Source organism: Triticum urartu, chromosome 3, assembly GCF_003073215.2.
Source record: "Triticum urartu cultivar G1812 chromosome 3, Tu2.1, whole genome shotgun sequence".
Lineage (NCBI taxonomy): Eukaryota > Viridiplantae > Streptophyta > Magnoliopsida > Poales > Poaceae > Triticum > Triticum urartu.
Genome location: NC_053024.1, coordinates 20,063,081 through 20,068,922, shown reverse-complemented (window position 1 = coordinate 20,068,922; position 5,842 = coordinate 20,063,081). Strand labels below are relative to the sequence as shown.

The 5,842-nt window shown below is 46.2% G+C and overlaps 1 non-coding gene across 1 annotated transcript; it reads left to right on the top strand.

The window, feature by feature from the left end:
* Positions 1–4,560: 4,560 nt before the first annotated feature.
* TRNAA-UGC lies at positions 4,561–4,633 on the top strand. The gene has a single exon. It is a non-coding gene; the product is annotated as a tRNA-Ala (tRNA).
* Positions 4,634–5,842: the final 1,209 nt, after the last annotated feature.

Genomic DNA, 5,842 nt, shown 5'->3' with positions numbered 1-5,842 from the left:
CGAGTCATCGAATATAAAGCGAGGCGACTGGGACAAGGTGGGGCCACTGATGGATCACTAACCAACCTATACTAAGCAGTTTAGGATAAGCAGGTAAGGTATGAAAGCAGGTAACAACAACAGGCTATGCATCGGAGTAGGATCATACAGAAAGCAGTAGCAGTTCTAATGCAAGCATGAGAGGGAAAGAAATGGGCGATATCGGAATGCTCAAGGGGGGTTTGCTTGCCTGGTTGCTCTGGCAAGGAGGGGGGTCGTCGTCGACGTAGTCGATCACAAGGGCAGCATCGGTCTCGAGGTCTATCGGAGAGAAGAGGGGGGAGAAACAGTAAATATAAAGCAACTTAGCACCACAAAGCATAACATGGCAATAAGATGTGCCGGGTGTGACCTAACGCGGTAGGAGGTGATACCGGCGAAGGGGGAAAACATCCGGGAAAGTATTCCCGGTTCCGGACGTCTGTTGGACAGATGAACCGGAGGGGAAAGGTTGCATGTTCACTATGCTAGGGATGTGTGGCAGACGAACGGAGGGCGTATTCGGATTTGTCTCGTCGTTCTGAGCAACTTTCATGTACAAAGTTTTTCGATCCGAGCTATGGTTAATTTTCTATGTTTTTTTGAAGTTTTAAAGACATTCTACAATTTAAATTTAAAACGAAAATAAGTTTGCTGCATCAGCATGACGTCATCATGACGTCAGCAGGGTCAACAGTCAACTCTGACCGGGTTGACTGGTCAAAAGGGCCTGTGGGGCCCATCTGCCATTGACCTAACTAAACTAACTGTGTTAATTAACTAAATTAGGCAATTATGCTAATTAAGTTAAGTTAATTAAGCTAATTAAATTGATTACTAATTAATTAATTAATATTTAATTATTTTTAACTAATTTTAATTTCATTTTGGGGGCGGGCCCCACTGTCATAGGCCCATGTGGCCAAACGGGCTAACGGGTGCGGGCGCCGGGCGGCGGATGCAGGCGATGCCCAAACGGGCGCTGGCGTTCGGGGCCGCACCCGAACGGGCGTGCGCCCAGGCCAGCGGGGGAGGCGCCGGCCACGGCAGCAGGTGCTAGCGCCGACGAGCGGCGGCCAGCAGGAGGCGATGGTAGGCGGCGCGAGGAGGGGCGGCCGGCGCGACGAAGCAACAACAGCGACGGCGGGGCTGCAGGGCAGGGGCGGCGCGGCGCTAGGGGGAGACGGGCAGGCAGTTGTGGTGGAGCGGGAGGGCGACGCAGGGTGGCTGTACAGGGCGACGCCGGCGAGCGCTGGGGCTGCGGGGACGCGGTGAGCGCGCCGGGGAGGGTAGCGGTAAGCGGGCACGCGCATCGGGCGTGGCCGGCGCGGCACGGGCGCGTAGGGACTACGATGCGGGGCGCGTGAGCTCGTGCGTAGCACGCGGCCACGGGCGCGGACGCGACGAGCGCAGGGCCCGGGCGCGGCCTCGGTGACGGAGGACGGCAGGGAAAAAAAGGGGAAACAGCGAGGGCTCACAGCGGAGCGTAGGGAGGCGGCAGTGGGCTCGGGGAGGGTCGAGATGGCCGGAGACGACGACGAGGGCAGCGGTGTTCGAGAAGGGAGACGAGTTGGGGAGGCGTCGATCCGCTTGATGTGCCGACTCCGAGCTCCATCCGGGGCTTGTAGCCGATGTGGAGGAGTCCGGTGGAGCCGTTGGACGCGTCGGCGTGGTGAGGGAGGGGTCGAGGCCGCGGCAACGGTGCCGACGGCGCTCCGGCAGAGAGAACCGAGAGGGACAGAGCCGAGCGAGAGGGGGGAATCTGGGGCTGACGAGGACGAGGCCGAGGGGGAGACTTATCCCCTCGGCGGCGTGGGTGGTTCGAGTGGGCCGGCCTGGCCGACCAGCTGGATGGCCAGCTGGGCCACGAGGCCCACTAGGGGGTGGTGGCCTTTTCTTTTATTTATTTTTTTGAATTGCCTCTGTTTCCTATTTAAAAGAGCTACTGAATTATTTTTGTTAAATGTGGCACTTTGCACAAAAAATAGATAGGAACAAAGTGAAGTTGCATAAAAAGTTTGGAGTCAAAAGGAGTTGGCTAACCATTTTCAGAAATTGGAAAGGCCAATTTAATTATTGTTGGACCACAAGATAAAATCCCAGGGGCATTTTGGGAACTCAAATGAGGTTGGTTCCAACTTGATAAATATCCAAGGATTATTTGCCACCTTTTGAACATTTTAGTTTTCATGCTTGACAAACTTGGATTTTTGACTTTAAATTTTGAATTTGAATTTGAATCATGATTTGGATCAAGTGAGGATTAGCAACAGTAATGTGATGATGTGGCATCATTAGCGGAGGATTACTGTAGCTTAATTATCCAGGCGTCACAGGATGTCCCTACACCCTCTATGAACAATAAATTCAAAAAGAAAAAACTAAAACTGTGCGACGTCTAATATGCTCAAACTTTGTAGGTGCTTGCAAGTTTTTATGCAGAAAAAAACATTCGAGGAGCTCTACACAAGAAAAAGATTTCAGTGTTCAAAGTTTTGAGCACTTTTAGCATTGACATATCTTTCTCATGTGTACACCTTTCTTTATATGATATTTCGTTACGAAAACTTGCAAGCTCCTAAAAAGTTTGAGCATATTTGATGTCACAAAGTTTCAGGTTTTTATGATTTATTTTCATTTTTTAAAATGTACTTTTCATAGAGGGTGTAGGAACACCCGGAAGCTATCACATCTTTCTCTTGTTTCTTTCATCTTCATACGGATAGCACTTCACAGCTCACACGATGGATATGTAGCACTCTCACCAATAGTCATCAGCTAAATATTTTTGATGTAAAATTAAATATGTTCAATGAATGTATTTTTTGCCACAATTCACATCTTCATGGAGAAACACGTCCAGAATTTCACATGAAACGATTTAGATAGATGGGGCAATTTCCAGTTTGTCAGCATGAGTCCCTTCCATTTTACGTCTTGTTAATTTTTTTTCTTGAGGTTGTTTCCCGTTAATTCTTGGTCTTGTTATTCATTTAAAAAAATGAGTAATGCAAAAACAAATGGAAGATGAAAGGATATTCTTTTAGGAATAAGATGAAAAGAATTCAGGCTCCATTGCTATTGAACAAAACACCAATGGACTAGGTCAGAATTACATTTTTTTTCCATGCTTCGAAACAAGCAAGGATAAGTCAGTTCTTTTTACAAGAGAGAGCAAAAGGCCACTTCATCCTGCTACTGTTTGTGGCAGCGGTGGTAGCTATTGTGCTCGGTGACTGCGTGGGCGAGGAGAAGCAGGGCCAGAGATGGATCGGCTCTTTCGCACAACTCATATAGGAAAACACATGGCTTGTTTGTTTCACTCCAACATCTCATAGTAACTACTAAGCCCATGAATACATGCTCCCGTTTAAAGCTATAGCATGCTGACTTGCTACTGTTTGTTACTTGAGGAAGGAATACACTTTGTGATGGACTATGACACTATGTATATATACATACGAGCCATATGCCTAGATAATAAGATGGCCATGTATCTAGTCATGATTATATTACTGCACCATGCATGCAATTCGTTCTTGTTAGCAATTGCATTGTTTCTCTTACTCTTCACATGAAGAATGCAGGCACAACATGTGTGCCTTACTGGAAATTTAATGTGCTGCTGCTGCATTTGGGCCTCGTGTCGTGCACCATACTCCAATAGCCAATAATTGACCTGCTTAGATTTGTTGTATTTCGTAACGACGCCATGGATTGCATCTCTACATGGAAATACTTCATTTTTTCAAAAACGCAGAAAATACTTCTTTCCAGAAGCTATGTTTTACAATATTAAAGAATTTAACCTTTTGAAGCAACAACCAGTTTCCCCAGAAAATAAAGCAACGAAAGATTTTCTAATTGGTCCACTAATCCTCAAAGTTTGTGGGGCCTATTTGTCTGTAAGGAAATGCACTTGGCATGCTCAGCCACCGATACTGTCTGCTCCACCGAGTGGAGCAATGAGCACCCTTGCTCGATGGGTTTCATACTTTCATTTGGCAAAATCTTGTCACGGTTGATCACAACCTCCAAGGAGATAGGAGCAGACTGCAGCCAGTACGAGCACCCCGGCAAAACAGAAACTTCTCACTTCAGAAAACATGATAAACTTCAAACCCCTTTGCTTTCGTATAAATGTACATTGAACATTTGCTGTTTCTGTCTGGACATTTGGAAAAACATGGTTCCAAACGAATCCATCATCTCTTCCCTGAGAATGGCATAGAACTGACTACAGGTTTGGGTTTGCTTGTTTTTGACAGCATGGACGACTATACCACAAAAAGAGAGAAGCGAATAATTTTTAGTACAAAGCACTCTACACGGTTTGCTTGTTCTGAACAAGTACGCATCATCGTAAAATTGCCAGAACAAAATTCACTAGATAAAACTTATACACACACACACTCTCACTCTTGGGAGCGTGTATTCCTATGCCAGTACTACCCTGCTGCCTGTTCCTCTGATAACCATTTCATTGGGATTAAGGAAGTGATAAATGATAATGAAAATGTTTAAGACTACCTTTGCATCAACGGGGATGTAGCTCAAATGGTAGAGCGCCCGCTTTGCATGCGGGAGGCACGGGGTTCAATCCCCCGCATCTCCAATTCTTTCTACAATTTTTAATGTCTGTGCGGCCTTTTTTAATCAGTTGGGCCTTTAGAAAATTTGGGCCGTGTTGGGCCTCAATTAATACAGTTAGCCTCTCTGTTGGGCTCTCGGTAAGGGAGGATCACGAAACCTTTTGTTTTTTGCTTCCATATAAGAAGCAGAGACGTGGAGGCACAGATTTGCTTCCGTGAGAAGCACAACTGCACTTCTTGAGAAGAGAAAAAATCATGATTTTTTGCTTTCACGAGGAGCACATATTTGCTTCTCGTGGAGGTTTGCTCCTGTGAGAAGCACGCGGAAAGGGAAAAATGCGATGTATTTTACTATCACGAGAAGCGCATATTTGCTTCAAGTGGAGGCATTGATTTGCGGTGGGTTTTTCCGCATTTGTTTTCTTCCACAAGAAGCACATATTTGAATCTCATGTGCTTCAGGAAAAGGGGAAAAGTTCCTTGAAACCTATTAACATGTTATCTAGTTTTGAAGATTTCGGCGCAAGAAATCCAATGGTGAAATTGGTTTAGCATTTAGACGCATAATTCAAGAGATGAAATATATTTAAAAAAATCTACGAAAAAAGAAAAACTTGCAGGTTGTGACAAGTGCCACTTGTCAGCCTCTAAAAAGATAGGAGTGACCATTGGCAAGGGTATCCCTCAACTAATATTTCATTCATTTATTGCAGGCTATGCTAATTATTTTTATCCATCGCCCCCTTATAGGTACGTAGAAGCCCATCTGAGGTCGATCGATCGACCCGTACACATGGAACTGGCTATCATCATGTTCTACTCTTCTTTCTACTTCTTTTACGACCGGGAGAGGGCGGGGGGGGTGGAGGGGGGGGGCATTTGTCGTAAGTGCTAGGGGACCTCCTATATGCCGCTTATTGGGGGCAAATAGTAGACGATTAGCACAGGGGACAGCTGACCTGGGTTGGCCCATTTGTGGTAGAGTGCGATGAAAAATCAACAAAAATCGGTGCCCTAGGTCGGATGACCAACGCCAGAAACGCTCGTGCTGCTAGCCAGTGCGACCGACTGACTCCACTTCAAGATTTGTAGCGTGATTCTTAAAGAAAAACGAACGACAGCGGCAAAGCTTAAAGAACAACTCACATTTTCCCCCAAAAAACATGTCTTAGTGGTATCGAGCGCACGACCTCCTGTGTACCACGTCGATAGCCAATGTATTTAACAGATTT